The sequence below is a fragment of the Micromys minutus genome (genome assembly GCF_963924665.1).
Source record: "Micromys minutus genome assembly, chromosome: 27".
In the NCBI taxonomy this organism is placed as follows: Eukaryota; Metazoa; Chordata; class Mammalia; order Rodentia; family Muridae; genus Micromys; species Micromys minutus.
The window spans coordinates 5,755,664-5,781,354 of NC_137962.1; the positions used below are offsets into that span (position 1 = coordinate 5,755,664).

At 38.8% G+C, this 25,691-nt stretch overlaps 1 pseudogene across 1 annotated transcript; it reads right to left on the reverse strand.

The window, feature by feature from the left end:
- Positions 1-596: 596 nt before the first annotated feature.
- Positions 597-2,333, reverse strand: LOC308437945 (CTP synthase 1-like; annotated as a pseudogene). The gene has a single exon. The product of its transcript is annotated as a CTP synthase 1-like (transcript).
- Positions 2,334-25,691: the final 23,358 nt, after the last annotated feature.

The window sequence follows — 25,691 nt, forward strand, 5'->3', positions numbered from 1 at the left end:
ACAAGAGAGGGCTTTAGAGCCAGTTATCCTAAAATTTCCTGTTTCTTCACCCCTTAATGCAAGGACTTTTCTCAGCCCCAGGAATAGAAAGTGTAGCCAGAGACCCAAGGTTTTTATGTGACACATTATACACACAGAGCTTGTCTGATGAATGTAAGACCCAAATGCCCCATTGAATGGTGAGGGCAATTAGAGCTGGCACCTAGTCCTCTATATCTCAGCAGCAATGAGATCCCAGCAACACCCAGTTAGCAGTTCAGCACTGGGGGTTCTGGTACCCCAGGGAAATCGCAGCAATTCACTCCAATGACCATGACTCAATTGACTGGAAAAACAGCCAGTGGCTACAATCAGGTCCCTCCAGAATCCTGCTTCCTATTTCAAAAGCACACAAACTGCAAAGGTATTGTCACACAAATACTTGTGTTGCAGGGTCCAGTATAAATGACGGGACATACAAGTGAAAGTTTTCCAAATCCTTTCCCCCATAATAAAATAAGCTTAATAAGAACATGATTTAAAATGTCAAAAGCAGGGTATAAAATTATAGTTATAAACTATCAAATGTTGAAGGTTTTCTTGAATAATCATCTGGATCAGTCTTGACTTATTGATGGAAACTTCAGCTCATCGATTTCAGAGTCGGGGGAGCTGCTCCCATATCTGTGCCTGGGTAAGAGCAGGGAACCTTTCTGAAGGTATTGTGGGAGACACCCCACAGAGGCCAGAAGAAGGTCAAAATAGGAAGGGTGTGGTCTTGATAAGCCTAGACAGAAACTGGGGGTGATAATTCACTCCAACAAAAAATGGATGATCTTCCAACTCCACTATTTCCATCCTTTCACCTTCAACATCTTGGCCAACAAACTTCAAGCCTTGCACTTCCAAGTGCTTTCTCAAGACTGGATTCATCTCAAATCGGTATGGTGCCTTTCTTCCAAGTAGTCTGTGTCTCCATAGAGTTTCCTCATGACTAAGTTCTTGGTCTGAAACACGGTTCTCCTCTTGCCCAGCCTCATGGTTCTACCCATTTGTCCAGAGTTAGGTTCTGGCATGTCTATGACCATAGGTTAACTAGTCTTAGGGTCAAACTCTGTAGAATTGGCATAGTGTCATCCCAGCATATTTCTTGAAAATTCAACCACTGCTATCTGCATTCCTAAGCACACACTCCAAAAAGGCTCTGTTTATGAGCCCAGGCAATTGCTCGTTTTTTCTTCTGTTCCCCAACACCAAATCATCCTGGAGCCAGCACTCCATCAGCACTGCAGAACTTCTGCCATGCCCTCATGGTAGCACATTTCTTCCTGCAGGGTACTCAATTCCAGGTCTGTGGAATTGATGTACTTGATCTCCAATTTGTGGTTAATAGCCAATGCAGAATGCTATAGAGCTTTAATGACAGAGATGTATGAGTCTGAGAATTTGGTGTATTAGGCCAGAAGAGCAATAGAGTAGCAAGTGATCACATCTGTCTGCCATCTCTTTCCATTTCATCAGCATTTTTTGTGATGGTCTCTCTTTAGGGAGGCCATGTCTCTGCAGAAAGTAGTCTACAACCCCTTGCTCTTCTAACAACAAGGGTACCCGAAGATGGATGAAACATCATGAACATGAATCACTTGTTCAGGTTCCACATGGGAAAACATTGGTATTTTCTCTTTCACAGATATGTCAAGAGGATTTGAGCACCTGTACACCACCAAGTCTGGAGAAAGCCCAGGCTTTCTAAGTTCCTGAATAGTTCTCTGGGTGGGTTTTGTTTCTCTTCCCCTGTTGAACTTGGCTGAGGAAAAGACTGACATGGAAATTGCAAAACTTCCCCCTCTTGATCTTGAAGTGGACCTGGCTGAGGGCCTCAATGAAGGGCATGCTTTCAGTGTCACCCACTGTGCCACCAAGCTCAATAACACATACTCGAGGCTCTAAGCCATCTTCATCTACAGGTGTTAACTCCTGTCTCATCACCCACTCTTAGATTGCATCTGTGATGTGAGGGACAACCTGCACTGTTTTCCCTAAATAATCTCCTTTGTGCTTCTTGTTAATCACATACTGGCATATCTTCCCTGTGGTCAGATTATTTTCCCTGGTGAGGTAAATATCAAGGAACCACTCATAATTTCCCAAGTCAAGGTCAACTTCTCCACCATCATCTAGCACAAAGACTTCTCCATGCTCATAAGGAGAGAATGTTCCTCATCAATGTTAATATAGAGGTCAATTTTAGTTACATGTAAGCCGCATGATGTGAGTATTGTGCCCACACTACTAGCAATGACTCCTTTTCCAATTCCTGACATAACACCACCAGTAACTAGAATGTACTTCATTTTTATTGTAACCTGAGGCTGGCTTCAGAGTGTTGTGTCAACCACAGCAAGGCTGACACTCACACAGTGACTCCTTGACAATTATTGCACTCCCTTACATATTTACTTCCACAGGCCTTTGTTGCAATTCACTTGTTAGGGATGGGCAATGATCTGGGAAACTTTGAAGGTCACTGATCTCAGGAGCTAAAAAGGCCCATAGACTAAAGACCACATGGATCCCACAGATCTTGCAGATCAGTATTTTTTTTTAATATGCTAAGAGTGAAAATGGAGCAAAGTGAGGGAGAGGCAGATTGGGCCAGAACAATCATCCTTCTCGGTGAATTATCCAGCGAACATTCTACCAAAGGAACACTATCTGCATGTAGGCTGAAAGTTGCAAAGAACAGGGATAGAAAGGGGTAGCTAGGCAACAACCTTGGGTCCAACTTGAAAATAGAAATACAAGTCAAGACCTGGTGAAGGAGTCAATATAATGTATCAGATAAGAACACATGGGCAGGCATCAGTCTTCCTGGTAGGAACTATATTCTGAGCTAATGATTGGCTTCCTCACATATGTGAATTCACACAGATTCTCTGGATCTTTATCTATTTTTCACTTGTAGGGTACTGATGAGAGCATTTGTTTCTGGGGTCATGTGAGGATTTTTAAGTGAAAGAATTACCTGACACACAATAAACATGTAACCATCGTTTCTCGCTGCTCCAAGGCTAATATTTTTATTGATTCTGCTGTTACGCTTTCTTCCTTTGAAAAACAGCAGGAGCTTGTTATATACTTATTTCTCCAATAAAGTGTGAGGAAGGCCAATAAAATAAAATCAATAAAAGAGGATCTGTTCTGGCTGACTCAAGGGAGTTGCAGGCAAGCACAGCATCTGCTCAACCCCACCCAGGTCTCATGGTGGTCCTGAGGAGGCCCTGGGATCCAGCACTCACAGTTAACTACTTTCCTGTGAGAGCTCAAAGTAGAGAGATTAGCATCAAATAAGAGCTAGATACATCAGTATCAAAAAATGAAAATTTTAAAGTATCTTGGCTCTTTTATATAAGACCTTTCAGTTTCTTTTTGTCTCTCTCTCTCTCTCTCTCTCTCTCTCTCTCTCTCTCTCTCTGTGTGTGTGTGTGTGTGTGTGTGTGTCTTCTTTTCTTCTTCCTTCCTTCCTTTGAGAAAAGAGATTATCAGGCCACACCACACATAGCCACCCTTCTTGAGGTGATTCTTGGAGCTTGTTTATTTAGCTCAGACTTAGTCACAAGTTCAGAACATTCTGTGGGTTTTACTGGAACTCAGTATCATGGCTCATCCTAACTCAGATTGCTCTGTCTGAGGCTGCCAGTGGCCTCCCCTGGGACAATGGCTCAGAGTCTCAGGCTGCACACACAAGAGAAAACAGGTCTTATGATTCCTCATAAACTTTAAGAATGCCCTCTCTGTCTATTTCCAAAGGCCTACTGCTAAACTAGGGACTGGATGAGGTATTTTGATGTGTGTCTTGTGTTCCCTGGGAATACTTTCTATTTCTTGAAGCCCAGTAGTTTGTCATTTTGTGTTCCTAAATATGTTTCTGCTACCAGAAATCAAGAAAGTTATGGTATTATTCCTCATATGTACCTTGTGAGCTGCCATGAGAGTTGGGTGTGGTTAGACCAAATATAGGTTTGTTGTTGGGACTTTGATGGTTTCTGACTGTTTCCTTAGCTCACTGCAGGACTTAGCAATACCTCATCATTCTGGAGTTTCTGAGCCTCACCTTGTGTGTGCAAAGACACTTTTATTGTGTGTTTTCATACATGTAGATGGCGTGCAAGCACTTTTGTACCTCAAACCTGGTGTGATCCCATCAGAAATATTGTGAGATGGAATCATAACTCTTCTTTGAGAAGAGTAAAATGGGACGCAAAGGTATTAACTAAGTCTTATAGGCTCACTCAGGGGATGGGTATGAAAATATCTTCAGATCAATGTCAGGTGAGCTCCTGGTCCTATTCTCTATTCACTTTGCTATATTTTAACATGATCGTCCATTGACTTTTAAGAAGAAGACCATTGCATCTCTCATAAAATGTTTGCATTCTTGATGCTTATGGTATACTTATTCAGTTGAATTTTAAGATTCAGTGGGAGAAAGAGACAGAGAAACAGAGAAAGAGACAAAGGTTAGGGGAATGCTGAATTTTTGTGTGTACATACAATGTGAATGTTTGTGTCAATGTGAAGAGTAATAGGCAGAAAAAAAATTAAGAAATTAAATTTCTAATTGATCTGTCTACAGCTTCCATAACTATCAAGCAAAAAGTTTGGAGAGCATACTTCTAAAGTCCCTACCACTTGTAATACTCAACCTTCCAGCAGTAACGAGAGGGGCAGTGATGCGTTGTATTCTCTGTCACCCACTTTTATTCTTATAGACATTTGTCTCTTTCAAAGACAAATCTAATTGAAAAGAAAAATATTGGTGGAGCCTTAGATTTTGATGTACACGCCACCAGAAGGTGATGTGAGCCAAAAGAAAGCTGTTTTGTTTTGAGTAAATTTCCTGGGATGTTTTTTGGTGGAGGGTTGAGATAATTTATTATCACTGGTGTTTAGTATTTCCAAATTTCAATAATAGCAACATGATGGTATGAGGATGCCTGGTTGGATTAGAACTAACAATGAGTATATGAAGTTAAATTCCCCATGCCCCAGAGATAATACCTGGGAAGAAGCAGTGTTCAGGATCAAAGCATGAGAGATTCTAACTCACCAGAACTCAGACATCAAGAAGCAAGCACAGTGAACAAAGCAAGTGGAAGTTTCAAGAAGCACTCACATTTTTTTTTGAACTGAGCAAGCATAGTAGTGGTAGTTTAACAAAGGAAAACAGGGGGAACAGACAACTTAAGGAACAAAATGTTAGGGAGCAAAAGCTATAATTATACCAAAGATATTCCCTTCAAAGTCTGATCCGGAGTTATCTGTCACAGATATTTCAGGGAAGTGTGGTCTTATGGCTTACATCAAGCCATATTTAGCCAACATATGCTTATTTCTTACCAAGCAAGCATAGAAAATTTATGTTTTATAAACAAGGTTAGTGCTGAAAAGAGCTTTATATCCTACTCTACCTAACTTACCTTACAGCACAAAACTCATACAAAAACCTTATGAAATATTGAATTTTTTACTATTTTTCATATTTTTAAATTATTTGAAGACCGGTAATTTGAACCACAATAAAACAACATGAAAGGGTTAGAATGTCAACTAAGATATGTATTTTTTGTATGGCCTTGTGTGTGTGTTGGGGGGGGGAAATACAATTTTTTGAACCTTAATTATTTTTTTTTAAAAAGAAATTGGAACTCTTCCTACTATATAGGGGGGATTGTGAAAATTAAATATGATTAACACATCACTGACACAAAGTATTCAATGAATGTTTACATTTAATATATTTTATATAAACGCATCTCATTTTGATTCTGCATGTATCCTATGAGTTAGTCATTAATACTCCTATTTTATGTAAGAGCAGATGAGCATAAGAAAATTGAAATTATGCTGATCATGGTAACAAAGCTAATGGATAACAGAGTTGTGAAAAAAGCTTTGGTTGATCAAGCTGAAAAGCCCAATTGTTTTCAATTAAATCATGGTGACTTCATGCTGAGAAAAATTATGCCTTTTGGCAACTGAGAAATGGCATAATATAGTTCTTAAGCATATGAACCAACAATGTTCTTGTTGCATTATGAAAATTAAGTGGGGAAATAAAAACAAACATTTCCAAGCTAGGCATATAATAGTCACTTTTATGGGCACAGAGAAAATATTCAATAAATAGTAATTAAATAATCAATGACATTCAGTTTGCATATTTTAAGCACCACAGAACGTGTCTACTTCTACATTGGCACTCTATAGATGGAATAGAATAGCTCCATGTCCTCTTTCCATTGATCCTCCACCTTCTAAATGTCCTCTAGCTGCTTATCATGTTATCTGCCACAGATTACATAGGTATTGCACGAACACAGGTACCCATTCACTGATCAACTAGCTTCAATTTCATTTTTCAAACACCAAATGATATACTACCTTGAATTTTTGTTGGCTTTTAAGAAGAAAGAGCTTAAAGGCATGGCTAAGAAACTTAACCTGGATGAGGCCCACAATGTGGAAACAACAGATGAGACCATAGCACTGTAACTGTAGTCCAAGCACAGCAAATATTCAATGGGAAATGTTCAGATCTCCTCCAAGAGCTGCCTCCTCTAAATTTTGGTCCTTAATAAAGTATTAATCTCTTTTTATTCTTCAACATTAGCTCTGTATCTGAAACCTGTTAACCCACACTGCCCTTTTTGAGAGTCATTTTGAGAAAGATGACCCTATGATTATGTGCCATTAGCACCATATTCTTCATGGAGGTGATAATACCCTCTAATGAGTAGCAAGAAATCGCTTCTATGATTTCCACACATGACCAGCATGAGGATGTGTGAGAGAAGCTCAAGTCAAGGATGCTCTTTCTTTAGCGCTTAGATTCCAGCTGAGTCCCACATGGTTTTCTTCATAAAATAAAACCATATTGCCTCCATGGTGAGAAGACATCATTCTTCACAGTAAGCAATGCATAGGCCTTGTATGAACTGTTAAGACTACTCATATATGTGCACATACACATTTATATCTAGCAATATTTCTAATAATTCTGATTAATATATTTGAGGATATTTCTCTTATTTTATTCTTTCTGCTTGTTAGTATCAAGCATTGTGATAAATATATATTTTATGAAGTTTTATTTCATCTATATAAAACTTTTAGGGGCTAAGTCTTAATAATTAGTTTTTGATTAAAAATTCTGGAGCACAGAATACTTTTTCTTCTGAGACCTTCAACATAATATTTGTGGTAACTTTCAAATTAACAAATAAAGCTTCATGGTTCATAAGTAACATGATAATGACTCTTGGTATGGAAAACAACACCAAGCTTTCATTTGTCAGAATTCTAGAGTGAAAACGTGTTTCATGAGACGTGGAAACTCAAGAGAATGGGATCTAAGTTCATTCTTGTGTAAAAAGTGGGATAGATAAATGAAACTGGTAATTCACAAGGAAGAAAATATGAAATATTTTCAGTTCATTCTAACTGATTCTAAGAAAGAAAGAGACAACTGCTCCTGAAATGAGTTGACAACACAAATTATGAACACCGCAGGAATCGATTTACCACAAGGGCGTTTCAGTAGCTATAATGCATTTATAGTAGGACCTACCAAGATTTTAATACAATAAATAATGTGAAAGAATGTTAACTAAATTCATCAAAGAGAAAATAAAACACATTATAATCAATATAAAATAACAAAGTAATAAGAACAAAACCACTGGTCCATTTTATCAAAGCAAATATAAAATAATTTCTTTTTACTAATTTTTAAAAATTTATTCACTTTACATTTGATTGCTCTATCCCCTCTCAGTCTTCCTCCCAGAATCCCTCTCCAATCATCTTCTCTTTTGAGAGAATGGAGCTTTGCCCTGGATATCCCCCTCCCCAGGTACATCAAGTCTACACAGTGCTAGGTGTTTCTTCTTCACTGAGGCCAGACAAGATAGCCACGTTAGGGGAATAGATTCAGATTCCAGAGATAAGAAGCAGCTTTATGAATAGACCCCAGACCAGGTGTTTGGGACCTACATAAAGAGCAAACTGTACATCTACTATATATTTGCATGTATGTGGTGGTCATGGTGGAGTTAGGTCTAGCCTATGAATGTTATTTGGTTGGTTTTCAATCTCTGAGAGCCTCCAAGGGTCAAGGTTATTTGACTCTGTTGGTATCTTATGGAGTTCCCATTCCCTTATGGGCTGCAATTCTTTCTCCTATTTTTTCATTAGAGTCCCCAAGTTCCATCCAAAATTTGACTGTGACTCTCAGCTTTGTCTAAGTCAGCCACTTGTTGGAGCCTTTCAGAAGACACCCTTGCTAGGCCTCTGTCTCCAAGCATAAGATAATATCATGAGTAGTGTCCGAGATAGGTGCTTGCCCATGGAGATGTGCCTACAATTGGACTGGTTATTGCTTGGCCATTTTCTGAGTTTCTGTTCCATTGTGGCAGAACTCCACTAATAAATTTAAAAAATTATATAAGTAGGTAAGTATGTGCCTGTAAATATAGGTGTCTACAGAAGCAAACCACATCATGTCCCCATGGAACTTGAATTACAGGTAGTTGTAAATGACTCAGTGTGTCTGGTAGGAACTGAACATAGGTCCTCAGCAAGAGCTGTGTGTGTGTTTTAACTTCTAAGTCATTTCAATACATTTCTTAAAAAATGAAAATATGTATCTGTGATGGAGAAAAGTTAATAGAAGTTTATATAACCAATTAGGTACAGAGGAGAGAATTAGTAAAAATGGATCTAAAAAATTACTTGAACTATAGTAAAAAATATATAGCACAGGATATGTGAATGACAGATTAAGGAATATGGCAAATGGAATATGTTAATTTAATATGTATATAACAACTTCTCTAAAACGAAATGGTTAGAAAACTTGCCTAGATTGCATGAAACTATAGGAGAGGTATCTGCTACCAGAAACACAATTATAAAGAAAACATTGGTACGTGTATATATTTTGACTTTTAAAGCATGTGAAGCACGTGACAAACAAAGGAACATAAAAATGGAAATACACAGACTGGCAAAAATTGTTAGCAAAGTGACCAACCATCCAACCATCCAAGAAACAGAAACAACCAACCAACGACCACCACCACCATTACCAACAACAACAACATGATAAGGCTGGTATATAAAATCCACAGAGGAAATAAAAATACTCTAACAAAAGAACAGGTAAATTATTTTTCCTGGCAAATTCTCTATATAGAAAAAAAGAATAGTTCATATACATTAAAATTTCTGTTCATATATTTCAGTACTTATATAGTTAAAAATAAAATTACATGCCCTTTAGATTACCCTGTGGATGAAAGTGCTTACCTCCAAACATGATGGTCGGAGTTCAATCCCTGGCAATCAGAAAAGAACCAATAACTACAAAATTTTCTCTGATTTTCACATGAATGCCTATCTGCCTCTTCCACATACCACCCACACACACAAAATAAACACAAAGGTTAAAAAAAATGACTATTTTTGCTAAGTATATGGAGAACTGACTGCTGTCGCTTTTGTTTTCCTATTGAAGTGATAAAATACTCTACAAAAGCAACCTATAGACAAGTCTATCTTAACCTTTAGTTCAAGGCATCATTGTTGAGAATATGGTATACTTCTGCTCATAAATAAGCACAAGAAAAATCAGAAATGGTTAGCAATCAGGGTTATCCCTTCCAATGGAAGCGATATGTATACCTGTTTTCCACCCAGAAGGCTTCGAGTGGATGTTGTTAATAGCCTGTTTGTAGGCTGGGCCACACTCAAACCCTTCAGATTGTTAGGCTTATTTGAGATGCTCCCTGTCCATTTTCAACTTTGTTTCTCAATCAATAGAACACATCTTCAGGGAAGATGCCACATGTACTTTGTATTTCGTGACCTCTAAGATATCTGTGTGACGGAGACAATACCCAATCCGCCTTCTGCCCTAAAATTGCCATAGCATTCTTTGTACACATGGACTTGAGGTAATTATTATGAGGAATCATTTTCCCCAAATTGTACTATATTTAAATGCCTAAATATATATATATATATAAAACAGGAGCTTGTAGCTACTAATCATGTCATGCCCACAGTCAGAGGAAGCCAATGAATAAAAAATCTTTGCTCATTTTCTCTGTCTTATTCAGTCCAGGAACCCTACATAGGGAATGGTTCCAGCCTTAATGTTCAGAACTTCCTCCTTCATTTAATCCAATAAAGGCATCTTCCAAACAGGCACGCCCAGATGCCTCTCTTCCAGAGAATTCTAATCTTGCAATGCGGAGCGCTGTTGCCAACCATCATAATGATCCTCATTTGCCACTGCAGCTCCCTCCTTTCCGATAACTCTAGTTATTGCAGACCAATTGGTCCCACTATTTTGCTGTAGTGATAAGTTTGAAGAGATGTCCATGATATATACCTATTTTCCCTGTGTTAGGAAAACTGACTTTATCTCTATATAAAAAGGTGAGGTATTGTGCATAATACTGAAGAGTAAACATATAACTCTCCATAAACAGCTACAAATATTCATCAAAAATCACTTAGTAGAAGTGACAAATTTCACGTTATGTGCTCCTGATTGTCATCCATAAGCCCAGTGGTGTCTATCTTCATCCGCCAATGGCAAACATTTTAATTTCTAGGGAAGGGGCCTGATGATGGTGGATTCACTGCTGAGCAATCAATGTTGAAAATAAACAGAAAGCAATTATAAATGAATCAAAGAACAGTTGCCTAAAATCAGATATATCTGAACTTGTTAGGCATCTGAATAAATTGATCAATAAGTTAAATACCAAAAGCATGTCTGATGCTATTGACATCACTTTAACATTTGATTGCAGTGCATATTTGTCTCTGTTATTGTACCCAACAGCATCCTAAGATGACCAATATTTAACAAAGAATAAGAAAAAGTAGGGAAGATGAATTATGGAATACACATATACACATGTTGCTTTGAGTATACTTTCCCATAACATCTTGAACTATCTAAAGTTTATTTCAGTGTACTGGTTATTCCTTTTTTTTTTTTTTTGCACTGAACTTTTTAAATTGACAATTCTCTCCATTTATATTTAAGATGTTATGGCTTTCCCACAATGCCATTCCCCCTCCCCCTCTTTTGCCTCCAAAACGGTCCTCCCTCTCCCAACCACTCTTTCCCACCTCAGCACCTTGTCGTTCCCCTGTCTGGGAAAATGAGCCTTCATAGGACCAAAGGCCTCTTCTCCCATAGATATCAGAAAATGTTATCCTCTGCTGCATATGTACCTCAGGACATGGGTCTTTCCATGGGAACTCATTGGTTAGTGTTTTAGTCCCTGGGAGCTGTGTTGGGTTTGGTTAGTTGATTATTTTGTTCTTCCAATGTGTTTGCATGCCCTTTCAGTTCCTTCAGTCCTTTAACTCCTTCATTGGTGTCCTCATGTTAAGTCTGATGGTTAGCTGCAAACCTCCTCTTTTGTATCAGTATGGCTCTGGCAAAGCCACTGAGGAGACATCCATATCAGATTTCTGCCAGGAAGCATTAATTACTTGGCATCAGCAATAGTACTTGGGATTATTGGGCACATATGGGGTATATCCCCAGGTAAGGCCGTCTCTGGATGATCTTTTCTCCAATCCCCGCTCCCCTATTTGTCCTTTTATTTCCTCCCACAGAAGTTTTATTCTTTCTTCTAAAAAAGACCTAGGCATTCACTTTCTGGCTTTCTTTTCTTTGAGCTTCATAAGTTCTGTAGATGTTTTCTTGGGTATTCTGAGCATTTGGGGCTAGTATACACTTATAAGTGAGTGCATATCATGAGTGCTCTTTTGTGACTGGGTTACCTCACTCAGTATGATAGCTTCAAGTTTCATCCATTTGTCTAAAAATGTCATTGTTTTTAATGGCTGAGTAGTACTCTGTTGTGTTAATATACCTCAGTTTCTGTATCCATTACTCCATTGAAGGACATCTGTGTTCGTTCCAGCTTCTACACGTATCCTTTTTAGATGTTGGAGCATCTTTTGGGTATATGCCCAGGAGTGGAATAGATGGGTCTTTAGGTAGTACTATGCCCACTTTTCTGAGTAACCACCAGACTCGTTTCCAGAGTGGTTGTACCAGTTTACAACCCCACAAACAGTGGAGGAGTGTTCCTCTATCTCGACATCCTCACCAGCATCTGTTGTCATCTGAGTTTTTTATCTTAGCCATTCTGACTGGTGTGAGGTGGAATCTCAGGATTATTTTGATTTGCATTTCCCTGATAAATAAGGATGTTGAACATTTCTTTAGGTGCTTCTCAGCCATTTGATATTCCTTAATCTTTGTTTAGCTCGGTACCCCATTTTTTCCTCTTTTTTTATTAGATACTCTGTATTTACATTTGAGATGTTATCCCTTTGCCGCACCCTGTTCCCATCCTTCCTCCCCATCCATTTGCCTTCACAAAAGTGCATTCCCTTCTGATTCCCCTCTCCACCCTCATTGCCTTGGCATTATCCTACATTGGGAAAACTTGACCAAAGGTGTGTGGGCTCATTTCTGGGTCTTCAGATCTCTTCCATTGATTTACCTACCAGTCTCTGTACCAGTACCATGCAGTTTTTATCACAATTGATCTGTAATACAACTTGAGGTCAGAGATGGTGATTAAACTCCATTTTTTATTGTTGAGAATGCTTTTTGCTATTGTGTGTTTTTTATTATTCCAAGTGAATTTGCACATTGCTCTTTCTAAATCTATGTAGAATTTAGTTGGACTTTTAGTGGTGATTACATTGAATCTTTAGATTGCCTTTTGTAAGGAGGCTATTTTTACAATGTTGATTTTTCCAATCCATGAGCATGGGAGATCTTTCCATCTTCTGTGGTCTTTTTCAATTTCCTTCTCAATGACTTGAAGTTCTTGTTATATATATCTTTCCCTTCTTGCTTAGAGTCAAACCAAGGTATTTTGTATTCTTTGTGACGGTTGTAAAAAGTGTTGATTCTCTAATTTCTTTCTTAGCCTGTTTGTTCTTCAAGTAGAGGAAGGATACTGATTTGTTTGAGTTAGATTTATATCCAGCCACATTGATTAAGTTGTTTTTCAGCTGTAAAATTTCTCTGGTACATTTTGTGGGAACACTTAAGTATACTACCATATCCTCGGAAAATAGTGATATTTTTGAGTACTTCCTATCCAATTTGTATCCCTTTGACCTCTTTTTGCTGTCTGATTGCTCTGGCTAGTACTTTTAGTACTATATTAAATAGGTAAGAAGAGAATGGGCAGCTTTGTCTAGTCCCTTATTTTCATGTGATTGCTTCAAGTTACTTAGCATTTAGTTTGATATGGGCTACTGATTTGCTGTATGTTGCTTTTACTATGCTTAAAGATGAGCCTTGAATTTCTGATCTTTCAAAGACCTTAAACATGAAGGGGTGCTGAATTTTATTAAATGACTTCTAAGCATCTAGAGAGATGACCATGTGTTTTGTTTCCCCCTTTGGGTTTGTTTATATAGTTGATGACATTGATGGATTTCCATATATTGACCCATCCTTGCATCCCTGGGATGAAACAACTTGATCATAGTCAATGATCATTTTGCTGTGTTCTTGAATTTGGTTTGCAAGAATTTTATTGAGTATTTTTTCATCAATTTTCGTGAAGAAAATTCTTCTAAAGTTTTCTTTCTTTGTAGGGTCTTTGTGTGGTTTAGGAATGAGCATTATTGTGACTTCTTCGAATGAGTTGGGTAGTATTTTCTGTTTCTATTTTGTGGAATAGTTTAGAGAATATTGGTATTAGGTCTTTTATGAAGGTAGTTAGAATTCTGCACTAAACCCATCAGGTCCTGGGCCTCTTTTGCTTGGGAGGCTTTTGATGACTGATTCCATTTCTTTAGGACAATTGGGCTATTTAGATAGTTTATCTCATCTAGATTTAACTTTGGTATCTGGTACCTGTCTAGAAAATTGTCCATTTCCTCTAGATTTTCCATTGTTGTTGAGAATAGGCCTTTGTAGTAGGACCTGGTGATTTCTTGAATTTCCTCACTTTCTATTTTTATGTCTCTCCTTTTGTTTCTGATTTTTTAATTTGAATATTCTCTCTGTGCCCTCTAATTATTCTGGCTAATAGTTTATCAATCCTGTTTGTTTTCCAAAAGATCCAACCCTTGATTTTGTTGAATATTTGTGTAGTTCATTTTGTTACTATTTAGTTGATCTCTACTCTGAGTTTGATTATTTCTGCTGTCTACACCTCTTGGGTGTATTTTTTTTTCTTATAGAGTTTTCAAGTGCACTATCAAGCTCTTACTATATGCTCTCTCTAGTTTTTTTTTGGAGGAATTCAGAGCTATGAGTTTTCCTCTTACACTGCTTTCACTGTATCCCATAAGTTTCTGTATGTTGTGCCTTCATTTTCATTAATTTCTAAAAAGTATTTGGTTTCTTTATTTCTTCCTTGACCAAGCTATCTTTGAATAGAGCAGTTTAGCTTATTGTGCATGTGAGCTTTTTGTTGTTGTTGTTTTGTTTTGTTTTGTTTTTTGTTATTGAAGACCAGCTTTTGTCCATAGTCATCTGATAGGATGCATGGGATTATTTTGATGTTCTTGTCTAAATTTTATTTTTTAGTGAGTTGGGAGGTCCACTATTTGCTGTGTTGGGAAAACTAGGTTCTGATGTTGCCAGATTGTCTTGCTTTCAGTTTCTTGTGCTTGCTTCTTACTATATTGTTATCAGTGATGCTAGGTGATCTTGTTATATCTTACTAGAGCTTGCCTCTCTTGTGGGTTTATGGACCTGTGGTATCCAGAGGGAAATTGTTCCTAGATGTTCATCTCTCTGGGTAAGCTGTGAGTTCTGATGCCAATGCCCAGTCCTGATGCAACTGAGTTGGCTCTCATCTTGGGCCAGCAACATCTGTTTCCAGGCAGCATAGTCACCCTCACCCTGAGAGTTCCTGGAAGCCTCTCCAGGGATAGACAGTGGGGAGGGAATGTGAAGCTGCTCCTGTGTTCAGGAGTGAGAGCCCTCCTGTGGCTCTTCATAGTGCCCAGCAACCTCTGGGCAGGCCACCAGTCCTGATTGGTGTTCAGCTCTCTATAGGCAGGCTGTGAGTTTTGATTGCAATGGGCAGGCTCTAGTTCTGGAGGCAGATGGAGGCCTGTGGGCTCTATAGGGAGAGTGCTCCTGCTTCACCCCTGCGTGCTCAGTTCTCTGCAGGCAGGCTGTGAGTCCTCATGGCAGTGTGCCTGATTTGCCTGTAGCTCTGGGTTGAGATGGAGGCTGGACAAGTCAGATCCCAGACTGCACCGAAATCCCTGTACCCCTAGAGTTCCTGCTGCTCCTACTTAGACAATCATGGAGATATAGCTTGGGCTCAGTCATGGTCCCAGTGGGAACAACGCTCCTGTGTCTCCTCTGGGTGCTCAGTTCTCTGATGGCAAGTTTTGATGGCAGTGTGCCTGATCTGCTTGTGGTGCTGGGCTGAGGGACTGGCTATTCTTTTGTCAACCTGACACACAAACTAGAGTTATCTGAAAGAAGGGAACCTCAGTTGAGAAAATGCCTCCATAAATCTAGATGTAGGAAATGTTCTTAATTAGTGATTATGGGAGAGGGCCAGCCCATTATGGGTGGTATCATTCCTAGGCTGGGGGTTCTGGATTCTATATGAAAGCGGGTTGATAAAGGCATGAGAAGGAAGTCAGTATTTACTACCTCTCTACAGTCTGAGTTTAGGTCCTGCCTCCAGGCTCCTCTCTTGTTTGAGCTCTTGTCCTGATTTCCTTAGTGATGAACACTAAAGTGGAAATGTAAACCAAACAATCCCTTTTTCACCTTAACTTGCTTATTTGGCTATAGTGTTTCACCAAAGCAATAATAGCCTTAACTCACACATCCTCCTCCCTTTCTCTAAAAAGTCATAAAAATCTAATACAGCACTGATGCTATAGGGCCCAGCCCAGAGCAAGGCACATGTCACATATGGTAAATGCCTATTGAAGCAATGTTGATCAAAAATGAAAAAAATGAAGAGCTGGTAAACACCTTAAAAAGTCAACCATCAAGAAGATCCACACAGATGCTAAACTATGGGATTCACACATCATGGTTTAGAGACTGTGAAACTCTGAAGAGACAAACAAATATAAGCATTCACACATATACTTGTTCCAGAGAAACTTTATATATCAAGGATCATTTACTCTCACGTGACATTAAATACAAGATTTATGCTTTGCTTAATTCTCCTGGCAATGCTTCCGGTTGCAATGAAACCTTGCACAGAGTAGGTATTCAATTGACTTATTAACAGTGCTTATATAAATGGATAGATTTAAGGTCTGCATTCTTTTCCCATTTCATGGTACTTCCCACAAACTGAGCATCAACTGAGTGCCTCTCATGAGCCAGCCAAGTAGAAAGCAATCAGGAAAGCACTCAGAATAGCCATGGCAGATGACGTTCCCATTCAGTGTGTCTTCCCATTCAGTGTGTTTTTCCATTCAGGGTGTTTTTTCCCATTCAGTTGGTGGACACTGTACAAGCCTCAGTTGATATTTTCCGCAAAGTTTAAATCATGAAGAGAATGATAGATATAACGTGCTGCTCTAATTTCTATTGCTGAGATAAAATACCCTGGCAAAATTATCTTAGATAAAAGATTTTTTTTTTAGTTCACAATTCCAGCATAAGTCTATCCCTGATGGGGAGTCAATGCAGCAGAAACTTGAAACAACCAGTAATATTGAATCTACATTCAAGAGGAAAGAGAAATGAATGCTTATATGCTACTTGCTTGCCGGTCTTAGAAGTTAAGTCCCAGATCTTCCCCAGCCCCATGCGCCCAGAAATAAGACTCAGACTCAAAATACATTTACACTACTATGGCCAAATAGCAAGGCTCTTCTCTGATTAGACATAACTTAAAAATCCCATTTATTCTAGCCTACCTTCTTCCATGTGGTTGGATACCTGTGCTTAGGTACCACGGGTCTGTCTTGTCACTTTTTTCCCCCCAGGGACTCGCTTACCTTCTCTCTCCAAGAATTATTTCTCCTCCCAGACACCCCTCCTTTATTTCATGCCTAAGCCACAAGCCATAGGATTTTTAATTGAAAGGTGATGTATCTTATACAGTATACAAATATTCTTTTTCTAGCTACTACTACTCATGTCACTTTGTCCTCTCTCTTATAGCCTAGGACCAAAAGCTCAAGGAATGGTGACATCTAAAATATAGAGTATCCTCTAGAATTTTGTCTTAGTTAGAATTCCCATGATGTGAAAAGATACCATGATAAGGCATCTCTTACAAAGGGGTATGTATAACTGAGGCTGAGATACCATTTCAGAGTTTTAGTTCAGTAATATCATGGCAAGAAGCAAAGAAGCTGAAGGCAGACATGGTGCTGGAGGAGCAGAGAGCTCTGAATCTAAATCCAAAGACAGCAGACAGGGCACTGGGTTCCACACTGAGTTGATCTTGAGGGAAGCCCATCTTAAAGCCCACCCCAACAGTGACACACTTCTTCAACAAGGCCATACCTCTTATTAGTGCCACTCCCTTTGAGGTAATCATTCAAATACACAGGTCTATTGGGGTCATACATATCAAACCACCACACATGATTTCTAGCAGTCAAGACAGGCCCCAAAAGACATGCTCATAGGCCAATCTGATCTAAACAGTTCTTCACTGTAATTCTCTTGCCAAGTGATTCTAGGTCATGTCAAGTTGAAAAATGCAATGTCACCATCACATTTAGGTAGACATAAGTAGTCTTCTGTCTTGAAGAAACCAATGAAGAAAGATTTTGGAGGATAATATTAATAGACAAAATGAGCAGGATGGTGGATCTAATTATAATGTAAAGTATTTAATTAATAATAGTTTAAAAGTAGTTATCTATGTTGTCAGGAAGTAGTAACCTAGACAAGACACTCTTTATAACTAGTCTTGAGAATCTATTCTGAAATTTGGTAATGGGACTAAAAAGGAAATAAATACAGATTCTATGGAGAAAAGTATTAGAGGTTTGCAGTAAACCCTGATGGGTAGGAATTTTGATTTCTAGGTCCTTTTCCTATTTTTTTTAAACTTTATTTTAAAAAACAAAGATAAAAGAAAAAATTTTTAAACATTTTTGCATAAATGTATACAAATACAATTGTGTCAGTGCTCGTCTTTTTTTTTCTTTTTTTTTTTAAGGTTTGATACTCTGCATTAAGGTCTTACTAGTTACAATGAGCAAAAAGTACATGTAAAACAGTGTGTAACCTGGAATTAGTCAACGTGTTCTTGGTGTGTAAGGATTGAGCATGACTTTTGTTTTGTTTTGTTTTGTTTTGTTTATTTCTTGGACTTCATACAGTCTGTGAATTGTTTCTGGGGCAGTCCGAGCCTCTGGGGTTAGCATCCCACTATCAGTGACTGCATATTATGTCTGTTCTTTTGTGACTGGGTTATCTCATTCAGGATGATATTCTCTAGATGCAGCCATTTTCTTAAGAATTTGGTTAAGTAATTGTTTCTGATAGCTGAGTATAACTCCATTGTGTAAATGTACCGCAATGTACCTTTTCCTATTTCTAGTCTGTTAAAATAGAGCAATTGAGGCTGTCTTCATTAGGGTTAGAGTGGAATAAAGTATTCCTAGAACACAACTAGTGCTTGAAAATGGTCAGCTGTGATCATTTTGAAGCAGGTCCCTTAGGGACAGGACATACCAAAAATGATGAAACAACTTAAATGTAAGTCCCTAAGAAAAATAAAATGAACCTGGGAGATAGATCTGGAGGAGAAGAGGAGTGTGAGGGTTTAAATTTAGTACATGTTTATACTGACTGCAGGCTTAACTCTCTGCCAGGCTCAGAGATGCAGAGAAAGAAGTTTGGGCCTTCAACTTTCAGGTCTACGGCTTTCAGAGGCAATTAAGGGCTGGCAGGCTTGGAATTAGCATCAGCTGGTTCTGTTGCTTAGTGCTCACATTACATCCCTTAATGACACTTGTATTCCTTCTCCAAAACAGCAAATTTTTAATTGGGTGAAGGTGGTAGTGATGCTGAAATATATCACTTCAGTTCTCTAGATTTTTAAAGATACATTTTTAAAAAGGTATTTGTCATAATATCTGGCACATATTAAGACGTTTTCAGGAACAACACTAACAATGATGCACATGGAAGTAACTTGTAATGGTAGTATCAACATGGGAAATACCTCCGGTGGTCAGTTCACACAGAGGACCACAGAGAGGCATCATCGTGAACAGTCAGGGGCTCCCATCTCTAATCCAGAGTCATCTCCAAGTGTCAACTGTTTGCAAAGGAAAAAATAGTTCTTTCCCTATTGGAGTCTCTGAGTATACAAAATTGACTTGCTCAACAGTAGTGACCAGAATTATGGTATTTTGGGTGATATTTTTGTTTTTATTTCATTCCTTTTTAATTTTAATTTTTGGCTCTTGGGCATTTTTTTAACCTTACTGCTTTCTTGCTTATGTATTATTATTACGGGCATTGTTTTTTGTGTGTGTGTGTGTCTGGGGGTCACACATGTATATGTGTTTTTTAGCTTTTGTTCCTCTTTGTTTTGCTGTTTTCTGTGTTTTGTTTTATTCTGATTTTCTTTCATACATTTTTTGTCTTTTTTACCATAAAGAGTGAAAAAAAAAAAAAAAAAAAAAAAAACAGAGTTTGATGGGTGAGGAGGTAGGGGGGATCTGGGAAGAGATGAGTGATCAGATATATTATATGATAAAAATGTTATTTCAATTAATGAAAGGAGGGCTTCCTGCATGCAAGTAAGCAGTCCACCAACTGAGATTCAACCTTTCCTCATTTTGCCCTGTCTGGATGTAAGTCTCTAAGAATCCATATGGTAGATACCTTTCACTGAATAACTTCGGGACCCCCATCCTGTCATTGTACATGAGTGAAAAATACAAAGTTTAAAAGTTAGAAACTAATGTCTCAAAAGACCTTTGATAACCATGGTTAATCTACCCAAATAAAGTTAACGACTCTGTTAAACCTCTGCTTACTCATCGGTAAAGTAGAATTTTCTAGTCAATGGGCCCCTCACTTTGGCAGGATAATTGGTGGCTTTTTGTTTTAACAGAGTCAAGGTTTTCCCTCAGTGCTGGCCAGGTAGCGTGTGTAGCACATCTCAGTAGGAGGCTGGCTGCTGGCTTTCCATTTAAAGCATTTTTTCTCTGGGCCGTGAATGGCTCAGTACCATCTATGGAATCTATGAGAGGTAGAGAGGATCCTTTGGACTTTCTGGAAACTTCTTTTGTAATGAAAAGCTGACCTGAAGAGAAACAACCATTTCTTTCTGCAGAGTTTGCATATTCATATGTAAGAACGTGATACTTCCATCTGCCTTGCTTTTTTTTCCCCATTAAGAGCAAAATTGAAGGAAATAGCCGACAGGCTGGAGATGGCAGAATGCCAAAGGCATGGTGCCAGTACTTGGAAGTATCCAGCCAGCTGAAGCATCTTTGGTGAGATGAGAAGATTGTCTTTTATTTATAACATTCTTAGTTGGTGCTTTCATTATTTAATGGGAAAATTATCCTAACCAGTATTTTCATTGCAACTAAAGTAGTTTAACTGCAAGGCATATATCAGGGCTCAAAAGGATTCCCCACATAATGACCATGATGAGCACGAAGTACGGTTCTTCTGTTCCCAGACCAATACCTCAGATCTCATTGTTCAAGCCAACAGAAGAGCAAGTCACTTCAAGGATGGAGCTACATGTATTACAAAGGTGGAATCAAGGCCTATGAAAGACAGCCACAGGACATAACCTACTTTATAGAAACTCAGTCTGTAGAGACAATGTAGTGGTAGATGGTGCTAGGATGTGCTTTCTAAAAGTTGAGATATTTGCCAAGGACGCAAAGCTGTGAATAAAAGGTGCCATACACAAATAAGGGCATTACTAGCTAGATAATATTTAACCAGCGCTCCTTTCTTATCAAAAGTAATTCAAGGCAACAGAACAGAATAGTACAACTCTTGGAAAAAGCCAGTGAGAAAGCATGGGATTCTTATATCATCTCCACTGATTGGTAATTGGGATAGAAGTAGCGTGTCTCATTACCCTGCCTTCTGCCTGCTCAGTTCCATAAAAATGAAGGATGCTGCTTTGTGAAAGACAGTGCCGTATAGAGCCATCCTTCCTACCTTCATTCTGGGAGCTTTCAGAAAGGGGAGTCAAACTGAATATGTGTGATGAGATTCTAGATGAACTAAGAAGGCTATTTTCATGTTTTCCAGTGACCCAAAGGATAAAACTATTAGTACCAACATCAAGAGGAAAGAAAGGGGTAGGTGGAGAAAGAACAGACTTTCTCTGCTACTTTCTTATTTATCAGTGTCTTTTATGTGTAATTTCCTTTTACTACTTAATGCTTCAACAAAGCATGGAGCTAGCCCCTATTAACAATCACGGAGCTGACTAAGAGACTGATACTGAAGTCGAGGGCATTTCTCTTGCAATGTCAGCCAGACCACTCAGTTCAAACCACATGGGCAGGCTTAGCCATGCTGCTTTTTCAATGTGTCTGCTCTAGGATGATATTATTGGGTGGTCCAAACTTCAGATTCCAACACAGTCACTACAGTCACCTCACCACCTGAGGAGCTGGTTCAGACATGACGAGGTACATCCATGGAGAGTTAAGTGGCATGAGATGTGAACACTGGGTGAGGGAAGATGGGATCCAGGGTTCTGGCTAAACACCAGCTCGGGCAACTTCTGATGAGACGCATTTGGAAGACCACGTCTCTGACTTTTATTTTTCCAAAAACCACAAAGAACAACAACAAAGAGAATATGTAACAAAATTCTTGGTCACCAGGGCTGTTAATGTTTGTCTTATATTCATGTTTTACATCTATACGTATATATATATATATATATATATATATATATATATATATATAGACACATATATATATGTATATATGTATATATATATACAATTCTATAATTTTACCAATTATATATTAGTAAATTTATATTAGTAAATTATAATTTTAATATATGCTGCCAGTTGATTTCTTACAGATATGAAGACTTCTGTCTCTTAAGACATTCACCCAGAAAAGCAGGACTTTGAGTGTTTTCACCAATCACATTAGTTCTAGAATCAAGTCCTAAAATGTTTGGGTCCACATGCACTTCTCCCTGCTTTAGTTCCTTCGTCCTGGATACTTTTAAGGGACAATGACGCTGCAGGGTTCCTTACTCATGCTTCACAGTAGAATCCCAGCTGGACTTGTGACATTTTCTCTGAGATAGTTTCAAGTTCCTTCTGCTTCTGTGGCCCCAGATTCTCTCTTGGAACCATCTGCCCACCTAGCTATAAGGTAGATTAATTAGGGCCTTTCTATCCCATCTGAAGTGCTACTTCTTCTAAACTTTGGGCAGAGTCCATTTGTCTCACAAATTATATCCGCTGTGAAGTTAATGTGTTTCCCGTTTGTTCTATCAAATGATCACATTGGTCAGGAATTGATGATTCCTATGATGTAGATAAGAAAACAACTCAGAGAGATTAGATCAGAGGTCCGGAATGATGACAGCTGTGGACATTGACAGATTGGGCTAACAATCTCCCTCTCTCCAAAAATCTCCAATTATGAATCCTGGGCTGGCACCTTTACATGTTATCTAAATACAATACACTGCTACCCATGATGATAATCTACCTTCTAGGAAACTTTAAGTAAAGATGCTTTTATAGAACCCATTGTTTCTGTGCCTCGGTTTCCCCATCTCTTAAAAAAAAAACAATGAAACTGAGTTACCTATGTTTGGTTAGAGGAGGTAGTTTTAATTCTTCTCGGAAATGAGATGAATGCAAACTACCTTGTTATTTCACTAATTAATAACATCTGCTTGAAAATGCAGCTATTAGCACGTAATAAACGATATGGCTTATAATTATGGATGACAGTAATTGCTTCATTTTGACTTACCTTCATTCCATTTTATCTCCCAGAACTACAGCTATCCTTGTAGGGGTTAGGAAAATATATTAGAAGCTAAACAATGGGTTATTTTCCCATGGGTTTGGAAAATGATGAATCAGCATGCTTTCCTTAGTTTCAAAAGAGTGTTCCTGAAACACTGAAGGAAAGAGGCTCTTAGAAACGTCAGCTGAGTACCGGTCCTTGCTGCCTTCCTGGAGCATGACCTGTTCCATACCCCACCTGACCCCTTGTGCTCAACGTCACCTGGAACCTGAAATCTGGAAGCAGAAAGTCCTTGACTGGAGTCAGTGGAGAGAAAATTGTCACCTGCTTGGGCACAAACATACCTAGTGACTGCGTCACTGTTTGTCAAGTGGATCAGCTAATAGTTGTTCAGCGGACCTTCAAAGCTCCAAGGCGACGCTGCCGTTAAATTCCATCAATTCACTCCCTGGGCAGAGGCCTTGGACTTTAGCTCTCAAGTGCTCTGAAAGCATTCTGACTGCCAACTGGTTGTGGGGTGGACCTTGGTTAAAGTGTAGGGAAAAACCACTAAGTTTATACTTCATCACCCCTGGCGCCACCATGTCCCACACCCCCTGTGCTACAATACTTTGTGCTTCCTGGATTCCCTCTGCTGGGACACTGCCCAGAATTGATAACAGCAGGACTTTCTCTCTCACCTAATGACCTACCTACTGAGGCCACCTCTAAGGACCTTGAAGGCCATTATCCTCTCCCATTGTTCCTCATGTTCCTGACCCTAGCCAGTGTATTTGATTGGTATTCTGAAAGAGCACAAGTCTCTAGAAGGCATGCCCTGTGTCTGTTTCACCCACTGCTCTTTTGCTGTTCCCTGAGAAAGAGTTTGAATAAGTGAACAGCTGGGTGGAGGAATGATTAACCCTTCTTACAGATGTGTGGGCTGGAGAGGAGAGAGCGATGACAAGCTAGTCATGTTGAACCGTGTTTATGGGCAGAGCTAGTGTGATAACTAAGAATCTGGAATAATTTTATAATATTTTTATATAATGCTGTTCCCCAATTTTGCACCTAATGAACCTCTCTCATTTTGCCTTCCTTCTGGTTTGACTGACTACATGATGACTTTATTTGGAAGGTTTAGGAAGGGTAATTCTTTATTTCCCAGGTTCTTACTGAGTTTACATGTTTTACCTTTCTTTTTAAACAGTGCCTGAATGTGACACTATTATATTTGAAAACATGCTCTAATATGAGCAATCATTATCATTTATTGTATAAGTGTGTTTTTATACATGTTAAACATGAAAATCCTAGCGACCCTCTCTGATCTTGCAGTATATCTCATTCGTATTTAATAATTAAAGTTGCACTATGCTCAATTTCATAACCTTTTAACATAGTATGCTTAAACAATTTGCTTTTTTCATTAATTAATGTATTTATTTATTTATTTTTCATGATGGGGTCTCACTATGTAGTTCGAGTTACTCTGGAACTCACTTGGTAGATCAGGCTGACCTGGAACTTAGAGATCAACCTGCCTCCACCTCCTGAGTGTTGGGATCAAAGGTGTGCACCAGGAATTCAGCTTTTAAACAGCTTTCTGATGTCATTAAAACCAACAGGCTTGGGAGCTGTGAATATTTCAACACATGCCTATGTCATGGTTTTTCTTATTTACTTTCTATTGGGATGAGAAGCCTACTTGCATTGTTTATTTACGTGGCTTGGAGGTTACTGTCCTACTGTTTTATAGAACTGCTAGTACTATGTTAGCATTTCCCTGCTTTTCCAAAACAAAAATATAATTTATGTTTTGCTAAAAAATGTCAGAAACCATCTGGAAAATCCTGGGATGTAGCTCAAAACTTCTCTCTGTATCAGTCACCCCTGAAGATTGCTCTCATTTGCATTTCTGGTCTTTGAAGCTGAAGAGAAGGTGGGAGTGTGTTTGAGGGGTAGACAGGAAACATTGGCCAATTCGAGAGCAAATAGAGGTTTGGGGAGTATGTTTACATTCTGTCCCACGTGTGGGATCCTGGCCTTTGTAGGCAGGCGGATAAAAAGGCAGACCTGGCTTTCATGGCGCCTGAGGACCTCTGTGCTTTAACAACACAGGCACAAGTTGTTCTGGGAGCTGCTCAACATGACTCAGTCACAGAAACATAGCAGTTTGCAGGGCCAAGACCTGTTCTTCCTCCCAAGTTCCATAGAGAAAGGCTAACAAAGATCTCCAGTCTGAGAAAGAACTCTGTGTTCAGAGTGTTTGGACTCAGCAGGCTATTCTAGCCATAATTCTGGCTGGGGAGATGCCCTAGCCACATGCCTACCATACTTGTACAGTTCAGATGGATGCTCTCCCTCTCCCCGTAGCCTCACATAATCACCACCATTGATTGGGTACCTCCTGTGTTCCAGTTTCTAAGCCATGCACTTTCAATTCTCAGTATAATACCTCAAGACCCGAAGTATTGACTATGTTTTTCAAATAAAGACACTGAAGTTCAGAAAGATTAAGAGAGCTGCCTGAATCATCTGGAGCTAGGATTTAAAACTGGGACTTGTGGCTTCAAAGTGCATGCCTTCTGCAACACTTCTATCCTGAAGAATACAGTCTGTTTGTCCAATATTCATAATTCTTTGAACAGTCATCCTGAACTACATAGTATTAGAATGATACATTCCTCAACACTATTGTTGATGAGGCATC